The sequence below is a fragment of the Lygodium microphyllum genome, chromosome 1 (assembly GCF_053477565.2).
Source record: "Lygodium microphyllum isolate KBCC chromosome 1, Lygodium_microphyllum_v1.1.10, whole genome shotgun sequence".
NCBI lineage: Eukaryota > Viridiplantae > Streptophyta > Polypodiopsida > Schizaeales > Lygodiaceae > Lygodium > Lygodium microphyllum.
The window spans coordinates 34,990,112-35,008,405 of NC_141135.1; positions in this window are offsets into that span (position 1 = coordinate 34,990,112).

Genomic DNA, 18,294 nt, shown 5'->3' on the forward strand with positions numbered 1-18,294 from the left:
TAAGGATAATATGCATAAGCAACTAATTAAAACACTTAATATCCTTAGGATAATGTTCCAAGACGATGGATAGTCATCACATGAAGCAGTATGGACAACCTATTCCACATGATGTAGGGCTTGGACAACCAAATAATGTTGATATGGGAGTATCATGAATCGTGTGGTGGGGGGACTTGCTGGAGTTACTATGCCAAACATACACTATATACATAAGAGGAAGCTCACTCAAGAACACAAGAAGAGAGATGGAGGCCAAAACATTTGCTTGATAATTTCTTCTTCTTCTTTCACATAAAATATAATGTGTACAAAGTATAGTATCTATATATCCAAACACTTGTATATCCTTACCTGCCTCATAAAAAAGTCCATAATGCAAAGTGGACTTCACATACCTCAATATGCATCTAATTGCATCCAAATGAGGATTTCTACACATTTACATAAACTATTTGATAAGGCGAACATCATAAATCAAGTTTGGCCTTGTGCTAGTCAAGTAAATCAGACTTCCTACTATCCTCCTGAACATAGTAGGGTCTTCTATCTCATCCCCAACATCAGTACTCAACTTCACATTTTGCTCCAATGGCACTGAAAGAGGCTTATACACTGTTATACTATACTTGGACAACATATTCAAGCCATACTTTGAAAGGGAGAGAAGGACCGAAGCTTGGACTCGAGAGCTTGGACTCGAGAGCTTGGACTCGAGAGCTTGGATTCAAGAGCTTGGACCAAAGCTTGGACTCGAGAGCTATGGCGGGAGAGCAAGAGCAAGAGAAAGAGAGACAAAAAATGGGAACTCCAACAGTCACAATGTGTGACCGGGCCTTCCTTTATTCAAACTGTCACTAAAAGAATAAAGAATAAAGTGACGGTGACGGGCGCCCGCCACCGACAGTGTGCAGTGGCAGTGATTGTCAGTGTACTAATACACAGACGGCTAGGCAGAGGCACCTTTACCCCCAACAACCTCCCACTTAAAGGCAAATCTGCCCCAATGAGAACTGAAAAGAAAAAGAAAAAAGGCAGTACAACATGTACACATGTACAATAGGATGAGGAAAGACGTCATCTCATCCCACGCCCATCAACCTCTTGAGGAAGGCAAAGCGCTCTGTAGAGAGGCCTTTCGTGAGCAGGTCTGCAGGATTCCGGTCAGTCGAGATCTTGACAAGATCAACAAACTTGTCCTCAACGACCCCACGTATGAAGTGATACCTCACCTCAATGTGTTTCGTCTTCGCATGGAAGACCGGATTCTTGGCTAACTGAATAGCACTCATAGAATCTGAATGCAATGTAGAGAGAGCATCAATACCAAGGTCAGCAACCAAATGACCCAACCAAATGGCCTCCTTGTAAGCCTCAGTGGCTGCAACATACTTGGCCTCTGGAGTAGAAAGGGTCATGCATTTCTACACCCTGAACATCCAAGAAACAGCACCTCCATCATAGGTGAATACATAGCCAGAAGTGGACTTCCTACTATCTGCATGTCCTACATAATCAGAGTCAGTGTACCCCATGACTCCTATATCCTGGCTGTCATAGCATATGCGCATATTTGCAGCGCCCTTCAGGTACCTCATGATACCCTTCACAGCATCCCAATGCTTCTTGTCAGGTGTAGCTATATAGCATGCCACAACACCAACTGCAAAGGCAATATCTGGACGAGTGGCTATCATTGCATACATAAGACTGCCCACACTGCGGATGCATAGGGAATCTTGGCCATCTCAGCCCTCTGCTCATCTATCTGTAGACAATCAGCTTGTGATACCTTCACATAAGAAGGCAATGGACAGCCAATAGGCTTTACATCTTGCATGCGGAAGCACTCAAGGATTTTATGAATGTACTCCCTCTGTGACAAGTAGAGGAGTCCCTGATGCCTGTCGCGTGTAATGCGCATACCAAGTATGTGAGCGGTATGTCCCAGATCTTTCATCTCAAAGCTCTTCTTGAGCTGAGTCTTAAGAGCATCTAGCTCATCATGAGCTTTCCCAACTATCAACATATCATCCACATAGAGTACCAAATCAATAAAGAACCATCACGAGCTTTCTTCATGTAAAGACATGGATCCATAGCACTCGAGCTGTAGCCCTGTGACTGCATAAAGGCATCAAACTTATGATACCAGTCCCTAGGTGCCTGTTTCAAGCCATAAAGACTTTTCTTCAATTTGCACACTAGGTGCTCCCTGCCAGGTTCTACAAAGCCCTTAGGCTACTCCATATAAATCTCATCATACAAGTCCCCATGTAAGAAAGCCGTCTTGACATTCATTTGGTATAAATCCAAGTCAAGCTGAGCAACCAAAGCCAAGACTAAGCGTAGGGTGGTCATCTGAACCACAAGAGAAAAGACCTCATCAAAGTCCACACCATGCTCCTGGTTAAAACCCTTTGCTACCAATCTAGCCTTGTATGCCGGCTTGGGGTGTCCAAGGGTACTTTTTAGCTTGTACACACACTTGCATGGCAAGGCCTTCTTGCCCGTAGGCAAGGAAACCAAATCCCAAGTGTCATTCTTATGCAGGGAGTCTATCTCAGATTGCACAGCCCTCTCCCAGGAGTGACTGTCACCCCTGTGCATAGCCTCATCATAAGTGAAAGGCTCTTCTACATTTGTAACCAAGACATAATGCATCGAGGGCTGAAATCTATCTGGTGGACGTCTGTCTCTAGTAGACCGTCTCACAGCAAGCTCTGCTACCTGCCCAACTACCTATCCAATGCCCTGACCATGAGCATCTACTACAGTTGTAGGCTGTCCAACTGGTTGTGCGGGAGCTCTCGGCTCCTCCTGAAATATGACCCTGCGGATCTCAACAACTCTCTCAGGCTGCCTATGCATCTTGTCTTCACGAAAGACTACATCATGACTGTGGATGACTTTCCGCGCCTGCGGATCCCAGAGATGGTAACCCATCTCGCTTGCATCCCCATAACCAAGGAAAATGCATTTGACACTCTTGGGATCCAGCTTACTTCTCTTGTCCCTGGGCACATGGCAAAATGCCTCACATCCAAAGACACGGAGATATGCATAAGAGGGGGGTTTGCCAGTCCATACCTCCTCTGCAACCTGAATATCCAAACCACTAGAAGGTGATATGTTTATGACATGCACAGCTGTACTAACTGCCTCAGCCCAAAAGCTTTGTGGTAGGCCTGCATGGCTAAGCATACTGCGTACACGCTCTTGGATGGTTCTATTCATCCGCTCAGCCAAACCATTCTGGGAGGGGTGTAGGGTGCAAGCCATCTCTGACACACAACCAAGACATCGGATTTCAACTTAATGGGATAAGCCCAAACTTTTTGTGAAAAATCATCTATGAACATAACAAAATACTTTGCACCACCCACAGACTGACAAGGCATGGTCCCACAGACATCTGAATGTACCAATGCCAAGGGCTCACTCATGCGTGGCCTACCAAACTTCTTATGCGTAGACCTAGTCTACCTGCCATAAAGACAATGCTCACATGAATCAAAACATGCATAATCAAGGGGCGGTAAGTACTGCAAACTAGAAAGCATTTTCATTCCCTTCAAAGTCATATGGCCCAAACGGGCATGCCAAAGAGATACATGTAGGATAGAACCCATAGACAAAACATGATCAAGGGAAGAAGCTGATACAATTAAGGGGTAGAGACTGCCAGCCTTGGCACCTCTCGCAATCACAAGTTTGCCACGAGTGATCTTCCATGCAGAGTCTCCAAAACATACATGATATCCTGCGTCATCAAGTTGTCCAGCTGACATGAGACTGCATGTCAAAGCAGGTACATGATGTACATCCTGCATAACAAAACTGCTGCCAGAAGGAAACTACAGCCTAATATCACCAATGCCCACAATATCAAGAGAGTTGTCATCACCCAAGCGCATAGAACCCGAAATAGTATGGTATGAATGAAACCACTCTCGGTAAGGTGTCACATGAAAGGACGCACTTGAGTCCAAAAGCCAACACTGTGCATACATAGAGTGTATCTCTGTCATGTGCGAAGCACTGGAAGAGGCTGCTAGGATATAATCATCATCATCAATATTCTCAGGCTGCATAACATTGATCTCTTCAATTTTAACACTAGACTTTCTAGGTACTATGCTGCGATCAGAAGACTTATCCTGCACTTTGTCTTTTCCCTTATCTTTGCGCCTTTCATTGCGCAATTCATGGTATTGTGGCCTAATATGGCCCTTTTTCCCACAATGGTGACAAGTAACATCTGCATTTCTGCCACGGGATTTGCTACGTGACTTTCCACGAGACTTGGACCCAGATTTCTGAGAATCCCGTCCATGGCCACCACCACTGCCATGCTTTCCATATCCATCATTCCTACCTCTAACTGTCATAGCATGAGACACACGAGAGGCATCCAAATTCTTACGGTTAACCTCTTCCTGCAGAAGAGCACTCTCAACATCAGATAATTTCAAGCTAGTAGTAGAGGCACATAATGCAGTGCGAAATACATCCCATGACTCATTAAGAGTACTAAGCCAGAAAAGAGGAGTGGCATTCTCTACAAAAGTGATGTCTTGCGAAGTCAAGTTCTTGAGTATAGCATGGAACTGGCTCAAGTGAGCAGACATAGTCACATTCTCCTTCATGCGCAGATCCATAAGCTGCTTCAGCCATCTGACTCGCTGGACTTTTCTTGTCATAAAGTCATAGAGATTTTTTATATTTTCCCACAACTGCCATGCACTCTGTTCTTCCTCAAAGACATTATACTGAACCTGTTCTGTGAGAGACAATACAATAGTGGACTTACATAACTCATCAAGCTCAAGCCATTCCTCATCTGGCATAGTTGCAGGCGGATGCCCGCTTAACCTCAAAGGTTTGATCTGCGATCTGCACCAACACCTACCAAATCTGGCTCTTCCAATAAGAGTAATTCGTACCATCAAGCTTAGTGATGTTAAAAATAGCATGATCAGTGGACGAACTTGCCATAATGCAGCTGGAAGACTATAGACAGTTCAAAACTGCTTGCTGTTTATTGCAAAAATGACCAAAAAATCACTAAAATCGAGGAAAAATGGAGAAGAAAGCGGAACCAAAGCTGCTGCCCACCAAATGCTAGTGAAAGTACATCATTTCAAAGTGTTTCAGCATGAAAAATCCATGTCAGACCATACATTTATGCTTGCTGTAATAAATTTCAAATTTCAGTAAAGAGAGCTAAGAGTGCCAAAATCAGATCCCAAGGCAATCAGATACTGCCAAGACCAAAGCCAGCATCATGCGGGCATAGCATAAGCATATGATGGTCAATAAGCATGAATCCAACACCCAAGTATGTCATACAAACATCTGCTAGTGAGTAGGCACACCCCCCAGGCAACGGGGCAAAGTGTTCCTGCCACTACCAAAACTTGACACAAGTAGGTGCCAGTTCACAAAGATACGAATCCAAAACTGAGACTTATCTCATAAGCATACAGTGAACCAAGACATATGATGTATCATCCCAAAAGGTAAGAAGTCCAAAAGTCTCAAGTGTCTATAACTACTCAATGGCATGTAACGTCTCAATACATAAAAGTACCGCCTGCTCAATGTCTGATAAGCATTCAAGAATGCTCCCACTGGCACAAAAGTTGTATGTATGAGCTCAAGAGCTCAAGCCAAGGCAAGACACAGTGCCAATGACATAAGTCCAAGACAATACATCAATAGTATATCCCGAACATGTAGGCAATAGAGCATCCGTATATAGCATCTGTAAGCATATAAGACATCAAATACATCCCAATCCAAACTCTGACAAGCCAAGTAACATCCAAGACTACTCCAGATAATCCAAAATGCATCCAAGGTGGAGCTTCAATGAGCACTCCAGCTCAACGTATGCATAGGGTAATCGACCGTGACATGAGCATCAAGCCGTAGGCAACGGGTATGCATAAACCCAAGAAGCATCACTGTCAAAGCATATATCAATGACAATAAGTACGGGCTGAAATAAGCTCAAGCTTCCAAAAGCATCTAGATTCAATGAGCTCAAAGTCATCCCTCGATGGTCAATACATCATAGCATAACCCAAGACATACATCCGAAACCAATAGGCATATGTCAAAGCATGAAAGATAGCTTCAACCCAAGAGTATTCAGCATGCATTTACTGTTATAAACTGTGTATTTTCAGCCCCAAAATCATAGCATTACATGTAGCTTCAATCCCCCAATCAATCGGGATGCAATAGGCATCAAACCGGTTATGAAGTCATGCCCAAACAAGCATAGACATACAAATACATGCTGTCTCAGACCTGAAATCTATTGCAAAAGATTCTGTCATTAGAATTTGGCAAATCTGATATCACCATCGCGTCCGAAGCGTGCCAAAACCCCAACTTAGACTCTTACCTTGCCTGAATCGGGTTCCGAATGCCCGAGATATGACAAAAAGAGTGATTTTTGGGCCAGATTTTAAAACATGAGCAAAAAAACGTGAGTTGGCTGGGGGGAAGGGTCTGCTATCCCATGTGTCAACAATGGGACCCAAAGGGGCCACAAATGAGGGCCAAAGAAGGCCTACACCAAGCCTCAGCAAGCCTTGATAGGCTGGAAGCAAGATTCAGGTGAAGGAAGCTCCAAGACGTGTGAGCTATGGCTGCCCACAACTTGTTTACAGCCTGTGAGACCTGAGAACTGAAGTAAACCCTGAAGAAAATGATCAAATACCTCTGATGTAATGCCTTGAAGGTGCCCAACAATGCCGGGGAGGTGGTTGGGAAGTCGGGGAGTGAGGGGAGCTCGAAGGAGTTAGATATGGCTGCCGGGAAGGAGACCCAATGCAAGTAGGGAGTCGATGGGATGCTAAGAATACCACAAACCAAGCTCAAGAGTCGGAAAGCAAAGCTCTGATACTAGTTGAAAGGGAGAGAAGGACCGAAGCTTGGACTCGAGAGCTATGGCGGGAGAGCAAGAGCAAGAGAGAGAGAGAGACAAGAAATGGGAACTCCAACAGTCACAATGTGTGACCGGGCCTTCCTTTATTCAAACTGTCTCTAAGAGAATAAAGAATAAAGTGACGGTGATGGGCGCCCGCCACCTGCAGTGTGCAGTGGCAGTGACTGTCAGTGTAGTAATACACGGACATCTGGGTAGAGGCGCCTTTACCCCCAACATACTCCCTTTGGGATAGTCATATACTATCATCATATTTGATCACCTCAATACCAAGAAAATACCTTAGCTCACCCAAATCCTTCACCTCAATTTTCTTCTTCAAATGGTTCTTGACTTTTGTGATCCCATGGTCTCTATCACTTGTAATAATCAAGCCATCCACATAGATGACTATAATAACAAAACCTACATCTTTCTTTCTTGCATAAATTGAGTGATTAGCATCAGAAACATAAAAGCCAATGTTAACAATATACTCTTTGATCTTGCCATACCATTCTTTGGGTGCTTAGTTTAGCCCATAGAGCACCTTCTTTAACATGCATACATAGATAGGATGCTCTATATCCTCATAACTTGCTAGTTGATCCATATAAACCTTTTCTTTTAATTCACCATGTAAGAAGGCATTCTTTATATCCATTTGCTGCAAATTCCAACCTTTGGCTACTGCCAAAGCAGTCACATACCTAATAGTTACCATCCTAGCAATTGGACTGAATGTTTCTTCATAATCTATGCTATACATTTGAGCATAATCTTTTGCAACTAGCCTAGTCATATACCTACTAACAAAACCATATGCATGGTGCTTAATTTTATAGACCCACTTACAGCCAATAGCTTTGTTGCCCTTCGGCAATGGTATTAGATCTTAAGTCTTATTGGCCTCTAACGTAACCATCTCCTCATCATTGTTGTATCCCAATGAGCATGACCAACAGTATCTTCAAAACAAGCTGGCTCAATATCCTCAACTACCTATACCATATAAGCATAATGATGAGTGTCATAACCTTCAAAGCTAAATCTTTTAATAGGGTATCTAACCCTACTAGACCTGCATATCACTAGATCACTTAGTAGATCCTTTACAGTACCATGTGCTCTTTGTACACCTGATGCCCTAATTGAAGGAATACCAAGCTCTTCATCTAAACTTTGTGAACCATTGGAATCCCCATCAAACCTGAAATGACTAGCACATGCATCATTACCATCTAACACTTTCTTCTTATTCACTTTATCTTTAATTGCAACACTTGTAGATATACCTAAAGATGCGGGGTCACTCAGTCTGCTAGACCAAGGACTAATGGTAAATGTAGTACCAGGTGATGTTTTTGGTCCACCAAGGCTTTGTGATTCTTGCTTTTTTTTTCTGCACGTAACTATCATGATCATCATTATCATCCAATGCATTGCCAGTAGATGCATACTAATAGCTCATCTCATAAAAAATAACATCCTTGCTCACTCTGAACTCACCTATGATAGGGTTATAACAAAGATACCCTTTCTTGTCTCTAATGAGTATCCAATGAAAATACATTTTTCAACCTTTGGATCAAGCTTTTTTTGTAGCTCATGTGGTACATGTATATATGCAGTACAACCAAACACTTTCAAGTGTGACACATTGGGCTTCTTGCTTATAAAGCATTCTTTGGGGGTCATTTCACGAACTATAGCTATTGGTGTTCTATTCATAATATTGAAGGTATCAATAGCTTAGTGGGGGTAAAGGCACCTATGCCTAGCGGCCCATGTATTAGTAGTAATCACACACTTGTACATTAAAGGTGGTTGGATACCCATCACTGTCACTTCATTCTTTATTCTTTCAGTGACATTTGAATAAGGAAAGGGTGGTAGTCACACATTGTGATTGTTGGAGCTCCCATATCCGATCTCTATTGCTCTTCCTCTCTTGCTCCTTCTACCATAGCTCTTGCTTTCACTCTCATGAGCTTCCACTTAAGGCTTCCACCCTTCAACTAGTATTAGAGCTAAGATCGAGAAGCCTTTTTCTTCAATTTACTTGAGCCTAGACTTGGAAGTTTTAGCTCTTCATCAATAACAGTCATGGCTCCACCTTCCATGGCATGCATTTGATCTACCCTAGTTCCCGACTTGTTCCCTCCACTTGAGACTTGTCACATGGCTACATTGGACCTTGCCTAGCATTAAGGAGCCACCCTTGATCCCAGTAGCATTAGTAGGACCAATAGGAACAACCAACATGATTTTCCCTTGATTGTCCTACCCTCCCTACTGCTCCATCTCACCTCATTCCTAGCTTATGCGATTTCTCTCAGCACTTGAGAGCAACCTCTTGGACACTTCTTAGCATTGGCCAATCGAGACTTGGAGCTCCTAATCTCTATTATTGTTGTACATGAATAGCAAGCTTGTTGAAACATACCTAAAATAGTGTCTACTTAGAGATTATGGCTCCCATATTGCTCTATTGATATTGGCACATTAGTAGATGTTCGGTTATTGCTTGGAGGTGCTTTGTGGGCCACATTGAGCTCATTTGGATCAACTTGTAGAGGTTGTTTCATTGCTAGAATAATAGGGCAACACACTATTCTATCAATGATTTTGTATGCCTATTGTCATTGGATGCTTCCCGAGCACCTTGGATGCTACACTGGTGTATACCATTGATGCTACATGCTTGGTTGTGCTCATAACATGCTGTTGAGCTAAGATTGGAGCTTGGTTTTACTGACATTGGCTATCATTCACTAGCCATAGTAAGAGCTTTGTAGACTACTTGGGTCCCATGCTTTTGGATGTCCATCATATTGATCTTGGATGTCTAGTTGCCACACACATGATGTTTTGAGCTTCTTATGCTTGTCTAGCATTCAACCTTTGTTCCAGTGGGAGCCGCTACTTGACACTTGGATGTTACATAGAGTACTTGATATTTGAAGTTGAGCTTTAGTACATTACAATGAGATAGTGAGACTCATTGTGACATGTACATGCTCTCTTGATATGTATTGGATGCAATTACCCTATTATGGGCTAATTTGATAACTTGACTTGGACCTCGCACTTACGTTTGTCAATGTGTTGTCAGTGGTATTTATATGCTTTTGGTTATGTATTGAACTTTTCTTAATTAGTTATGCATTTAGCAGTTCTCTTCATTTACCCTTTGGGACCTACCCTTTGCATGATGTCCATGCCTATTGCATGCATGGTTGCTAACACAATGCAGTTGTGACCATCTTTAGTGCTGGTTGTTCTTGGATTTTTCATCTTGATTGCTCAAGGTGGGTTGTTGACCTATTGCTACTATTTATTACAGCAATTTGTCATTTTTTAACTATATATTATTAATGAGAGCAATCACTTGATAGTTTCTTCATTTAAATTTGTGGACAACTCATTATCTTGGCAGTCTTTCTTCTTTATAGCTTGATTTGGCAGTAGTTTTGGGGATGATTTGCAAGAAATTATAGGAGCTTATTTTACCCTTCTATTCACTTGCTTGGTCTCATTATGGCTTGTAGTTCTCATGAGAGTGCTATCTTCAATATTGAAAAACTAGATGGGATCAACTATAGCTATTGGATGACACAAATAAGGTTTTTTTAAGTGTAGAAATTGCAAGTTAGACTACTAAAAAATGAGGGTGAAAAAATCAAAAACATTGATGCCAAGGATTGGGCTAAAATGGATGAGCTATGTAGGTCCATAATCATTTTATCACTCTCTAAGTAAGCTCACTACAATGTTGTGACTAATAATCAGACTGCATATCATCTTTGGACATAGATTAAGAATCTTTATGACAAGCAAAGGCTTGCATCTCAAATGTGTTGGTTGAAACAATTGATGGACCTTCTCATGAAGGAAGAGACTTCTATGTCTTCACATTTAAATGATTTTAACTCCTTCATTAGCCATCTAGCTTCATAGGATATTGAGTTCAAGGATACTTTGCATCCTATATTTCTACTATACTACCTGAGTCATAGGACACTTTTCATACAGCTCTATGTGCTAACACTTCAAAGGATGGGCTAAAATTGCAGGATGTTGAGAGTGCTCTCTTGACAAAAGGGGTATGAAATGCATACCGTAGTACACATAAGAAGTTTAATATGAAACACATGGATGATCATTGTTTATATGAAAAATAGACACGTAGTGCACACATAAGAAGTTTGGCATGACATATATGGGTGATCCTTTGGCTCTTGTTCATTTGGATGTATGAAGTCCCATGCCCTGCTAGGTGGTTCGAAGTCTCGAGGAGGGGGGAGTGGGGGTCACTCTCATGAATATATGTATGTATAACGTGAGTTCAAAATAAGAGGTTTTTAAAACACCATTTGTATATATTTTTCACATATATAAGAGTGTCATATAAATGGATTACTTATAGATTGAATAAAAAAGGGTTGTGTTTTATTCAAGAAAAATTCAGAGATTAAGATGTTTATAAATTGGCTAGGAATGCACGTTATATAGAGGATATATATATAGTGAACCCCCTAAGTTCAAAGCACTTTGTCATATTCATTGATGATTACTTACATAAGGTCTGAGCTTACCCTATTAAGTAGAAATTGGATGTCTTGTCTACCTTTCAGTGTTGGCTTACTCTTGTTGAAAACCAGTCTAGGTATAGACTAAAATACCTAAGGTTAGATAATGGGGATCAGTATGTCTCGAAAGCTTTTGAGCAGTTTTGCGATGAGCAAGGTATTAAGCACCACTTGACCACCCCTTCCACCTTCCCTAGAATGGTATTATTGAACACATGAATAGGAAAATTGAGAAGAGAGTCTACAGTGCATGCTTAGCTAGGCAGGCTTACCACAACACTTTTGGAGGTGAGGCAGTTACTACTGTCATGTACTTGATTAACACGTCCCCTTGCACTGCAATTTATTGCCAAGTTATAAAGGCAATATGGACTGGGAAATCTCCATCATATTCTCATTTGTACATCTTTGATTATGAGGCAGTCTGTCATCTTCCAAAGGACAAGCGCAATAAGCTGGATCCTAAGTCCATGAAATGCATCTTTCTTGGTTATGGGGATGTAGGTGAGGTGGGCTATCGCCTATGGGATATGCAAGCTCATGGTGTTATCCATAGCCATGATGTAGTTTTCCATGAGAAAAAGATCCATAAGTAGCCTAAGCACGTAGTTGATGTACGTAGGGTGATCTTTCAGGAGGAGACTCATGCTCCCATACAGCCAGCTAGACAACCTACAGCGGTTGACATTTTTGTGGCCTAGGATCTTCTTGGTGTATAGGATTAGCCTATTTTCAAATGTTCTACTAGAGTTAGATGTTAGCTTGAGCACTTTATGTCCTCAATTGACTATATTATGGTGCTAGATGTAGGTGAGCCTCTCTCTTATGATGAGGCTATGCAAAGAGATGATAGTCACTCATGGGAAACAGTTATGTAGTCAGAGTTTGACTCTTTATAGAAAAACCATACGTGGGATTTTGTTCCTTTGCTGCCTAATGGCGAGAAGGCATTGTCATGCAAGTGGGTATACAAGTTAAAAGTATCTTTGCATGCCCCAAGCCTGCTTATAAGGCTAGATTGGTAGCTAAGGGTTTCAAGTAAGAACATGGTGTTGAATTCAATAAAGTCTTTTCACCTGTGGTCAAGATGATGACCTTACGCTTGGTACTAGCATTGGTTGCTCAGCTAGATCTAGACCTTTATCAAAAGGATATAAATATGGATTTTCTACATGGGGACTTACATGATGAGATTTATATAGTAAAAATGATGGTGAGAGAAAGAGAGAGAGATAATGAGACAATGAGATGGAGAATGAACCACACACTTCTAGTGCACGCTTTCTTACACTCTTACATTGCAATAGCTGAGAGTACACACACACACACACACACACACACACACACACACACACACACACACACACACACACACACACACACACACACACACACACACACACATATATATATATATAAAGGTGTGGATATGGTAGGTTCTCTTAGTGAAGTATCCTTCACATGTTCTAAAATCATCTTATTTAGTTATCCTAAATATCTAGATATTCTCTAAGCACATGTTTATATGAGTACATTCTAATATTTTAACATTCCCCTCTCTAGAAAAGGTTAATAATATCTTCTAACATTCTTCCTCCCTTCTTTAAGGAAAATAGGATTTTGTTTTGCAATACAAAGACCTTCTTCCAATCATTTTGGCTACAACAGAAGTAAGATTACAATGATAGCATGAGACCTTGTCCTTGTTCTTGCAAAAGATATATGCCAATCTTTGCTTGCAATGATTTAAGGGATGTAAATTGATGATGAAGATCTTTGGGCTTTGATTGATGGATACCTTGATAAAGAGTTGATCACCATAGTTTACTTCATGATAGACTTGATAAGGGACAGGCTCATCATATAGATAGATGATGTATTGCAATTGGAACTTGATGGTGGTGGAGTGTAACAACTATGAGATCATATTTGTAGGTGGAGATATGATACCATAGCAAGAGAGAGATTGATAAGGTTCTTGTGACGATCTTTTGGAAGGTTGCTGATGAATATCAAGTGATTGATAAGAAATTTCAAGCATATTGTCCTTTAGAGGAATCCAAGAGTTGGGCGTAACATCTTCAATAATAGCAAACTTAATGTCATTATGATCCTTTATCAATACAAAGTGGTTTTATACCAATGTGCTCATGCATTTCTTTGTACTTTTTCCATTCCTTTTTCCTCCTTTGAAAGGCCAAGATAGTTGGCCGATTTGAGAAATATACAATATGTAGATGATGATTCGGGTAAGGTAAGAGGTAGACCATTCCATAATGATATTTAGAAAATATTGAAAGAGATAGTAGTTGTGATTGTTGATGAGGTTATTGCAATGTAACATAGAATAATGATTGAGATTTGGGTATACAATTAGAGAAAGATGATTGCAAGAGGAAGGTAGGATATGATAGGATAGAAAGAAATGATGATTTGATAGATTGGGATTGATGGGACATAAAAAATATAGTCTGGATTGAATGTGATGGTAGAATAATATCATTTGTAGGAATATGGAATTGCACATTGAGAAATAGTGATGTGAAAATGAGAAACTCAAAGAGATAGGAATTTTATGTAAATTTGGAAACATAGTGAGAATCCCAAATGTGTAGGAGAAAGCCAAGAGTATGTGTAATTGCATTTGGTCAAGAGATTGTGGCAACACAGTTGAAGTGGAGTGTGTGTGTGTGTGTGTGTGTGACCATAAAAATATGAGGATATTGAGCCCATAGAGAGATATTTCATTTAGTCAACAAATTGTGGCACACATTTGAAGTGGAGAGAGAGAGAGTGTGTGTGTGTGTGACCATAAAAATATGAGGATATTGAGCACATAAAGAGTATGTAAAATAGGGATTGGGATGTGATCTTGAGATTGAAGTGGAGTTTATATCAATACTATATGTCGAGTGACAAATGTAAGGAAATAGGATAGAACTCATAGATGTAAGAGAAGTGGAAGCAATGTACATTATGAGGGAGTGACCTTGAAGGTTGGTAGGAATATCCAATAAGAGTTTATGAGGAACGGTAGGAGTGTCCATGTTTTCAACTAAGAGAGTGATGATATTTTTCCATCTTTTTGCCACTAAAGTACCATCAAAATTTCTCAAAGAACACAATTCAATAGAGAGGCCATGGCAATGTCTTCTTGGGCCTCAAGATGTAGGGTACGAAGGGTGTCCCCTTCTTCAATTGTCGTTCCAATTGAGATAAAATCCTCTATTTTAGGATGCAAGAGGAGAGACTCACAAGGGTGACAAACATTGTAGTATTGAGAGTGACTAGGAGACCTTAAACTTGCTTGGATTGATGATTTGAGAGTAGGAGAGCACAAAATGGAAGAGTCATGACAAAGAGATGGATGTGAGGGGCCTTCATTTGATAGAGAATTGGGGTTGTCCATCAAAGAATTTTCTATGTATTCCACTAGTTGACAAGAGAGAGTGAACAATGGACTTAATGAGGATATAAGGATGGAACATATGTGTTGCATGATGGGATAGAAATATCTTGTGACAAAGAATTTAGATAAGGGAAAACATTCAGATTTTAACAAAAGAGGTGAGAGTAAATATGTGGCAAGGGCAAGGAGCTAGGAAACTATGTGAAGCATATGCATGTTCACACAAAGTAATAAGGTAGTTTATGTAAGTGAACATAAGATTAGAGATAAGGTTTGTGGATAAGGATTAATGAAGTGGAGAAATGTCTAGCTGCCTATATATTAGTTACATTGATGGTACCCACACACCTATATAGTGCACATGGTGGGCGGCCATCACTATTAGTTCATTCTTTATTCTTTCAGTGACATTTGAATAAGGGAAGGCCGGTTACACATTGTGACTGTTGAAGTTCCCAAATTTGGTATCTCTTGCTCCTTCTACCATAACTCTTGCTTTTACTCATAGGCTTCCACTCAAGGCTTCTGCCCTTCACAGCTTCAGTCTAAAAATGTTTTGGCAAATACTTTTCATCCATCAATGTCTATGTAACTTCTACAATATGCCTATTTTTCCTTTTTACAATCCCATTTGTTGTGGGGTATACCTATAAGTAAACTGTCTCTTTATCCCATGAGATCTCAAGAAGTCAGTGAACTCATTAGAGAGGTACTCTCCCTCTCCATATGATCTCAAGCACTTAACTTTCAAGCTTATTTTTATTTCAATACCAACCTTGAAAGTTTTGAAGTGCTCAAATATATTACTTTTTTCCTTCATGAAATATACCCATAACTTTCTTGAAAAATCGTCAATAAAGGTGATAAACTATTTTGAAGTGCTCAAACACATCACTCTTTTCCTTCATGAAATACATCTACAACTTTCTTACACAATCATCAATAACGTGACAAAATATTTGCTACCACCAAGAGATATGTTTTATGTAGGCCCCCAAATATATGTATGCACAACATCAAGTATATTTCTACTCACATCTCTATCATACAAAAAGGTTGTCTTGCCTGCTTACCAAACTAATATGATTTACATAGTTTATGAAATTTTGCAACTCTACAAGTAGGCAACCCTGTACCAACCCTTTGGACTACATTAATTTTAGCCTTTGCACATTTGCATGTCCAATATGTTTATGCTACATTTCAATGTCTGCAACCACTCCTTTGCCTTTATAGCATACATAATAACATTCATAGCGAAAAATCCAAAATCTAAAGTGAACATGTGGCCAACTCTACTTACTTTTTTGACCAACCTACACTTATCACATTAAAGTCTTCCACAAAATAACCTTTTGTATTAAATTAAACCAATAGCCCTTAGTTTACCTACCATCTTACCAACAAACACTACATTCTTTGTGATGGATGGCATATGTAATATATTTGAGAGACTCTCTGACCATCATGAGAACAAGGAAAATTTTTCAATGTGTGAAATTGGGTGGCATGAATCATCACCCGTCCACAAATAACCCGGATTTTGTAAATTATATATCTCTCTAAACCATTCAACATGGATAGTCATATGATTAGATGTACCTGAATCACCATACCATATATCATCATGTGTCCCTTTTCTTGTAACATCATTCATCATATGTTGCATAATGCACAAAAACTCATTTTTGTCTTTATTCTATTTGCAAAGAGATAATGCATAGTTTCCTTGTTGCAATTTAGCATTACAGATATCATCCTTCTTAGCATAACACTAGGCTTCAATAAGACATATTTTATCACAATAATAACAAATAATACTAGAATTGCTAAAATCTTTGTTGTACCATCCACCTCTTCCTCTAGAGCTCCCCTTACCTCTAAAGATTCCATGGCCTCTTAAAACTTGCATTTTACCAAAGTACTAATCTAATATATTTTATTAATTATCACTAGTATGTCCCATACCATGGTCTCTTAAAGAGGATCTACTACATCCCCTTCCTGAACTTGAGTAAAATGCTTAGACCTATTTACCTCCAGGCAATATAAACAGCCTGGAGTTTACTCTCAAGTGTAGAGAGTGTGTACGAGTTGTACCTTGAACAACTTGATAAGGAAGATCTTGTTCTTGTACTTGAGCTCTCTTCTCCCTCTTGTGCACATAGCTTTATTCTCTCACTATGATTTTCCAAAGTGATATCAGAGCCATCTCTAATCCAACAAGCTCCCTCAACTCCATCGTAACCTAAGTGCACATGAGAAGCTCATTCTCAACCATACCTCTTGATCTTCATAGCCAATCTAGACCAGCACTCAATGGGGGACCTAATGAGGGCAAAGAAAGCCATTTCAGCTCAAGAGTTCTTCTAGAGACTTCTTCTTCAGCTCATGGCACATGTGTAAATTTGGCAGTGTGGACTTCATCATGTTGTTGCATGTTGTGGACCTGATGAGGGCAAAGAAAGCCATTTCAGCTCAAGAGTTCTTCTAGAGACTTCTTCTTCAGCTCGTGGCACATGTGTAAATTTGGCAATGTGGACTTCATCATGTTGTTGCATGTTGTGGATGGTGCAATCACTCAAGATTCAATGAGGTTTTGTTAGCCTCCCAGATGTGCTATCTAACCCTCAAAGGGTTTCCCAAAATTCCTCCTCTATTGGCCACTATAGGCAAAACCCTAACTATGGGTTTGGTTGGTAGCCATAGCAAGCAAGCTTCAAGCTTTCTCGTCCCAACCTTAATTATCTTGGAAGTCACTAATAGTAATTGTGATCACACTGAGTAATCTTCTTTGGAGTTTATTGCATACATGAAAGCTCTCTCTTTGGGCTTCATACACTTAATGGACTTCAAAAAGTCCATCAAAAGACAATCATATCACATCTCAAGTGAGCCAGGGAGTTCAGTCATAAATATATGTATGTATCATGTGGGTTCAGCATAAGGGATTTTTAAAATACCATTTTTACACATTTTTTACACACAAAAGGGACCCATATAAAGGGGTTACTTACTGATTGAGTAGAAAATTGTTATATTTTATTAAGGAAAAATTCACAAATAAGAATATTTACAAATAGGCCTTGAATGCGTATAATATAAAGGGTATACATATAGCTAATTCCCTGGGCAAGTGAGGCATAAATTTGAGATGAGTGCTTGTAAGCACTAATACTCCATTTCTTAGTTATAATCTTGGTTTAAATCAATTGTGGAATATATTTTATACCTTGAGGAGATTAGCTATTTCATATTAATCATATCCCCTAAATGTTTAACTCTCATTATCTCACTCTTGATCATTGTAAGGCTATATGGCATATATAAACACATAGATCATTTCCTTCTCT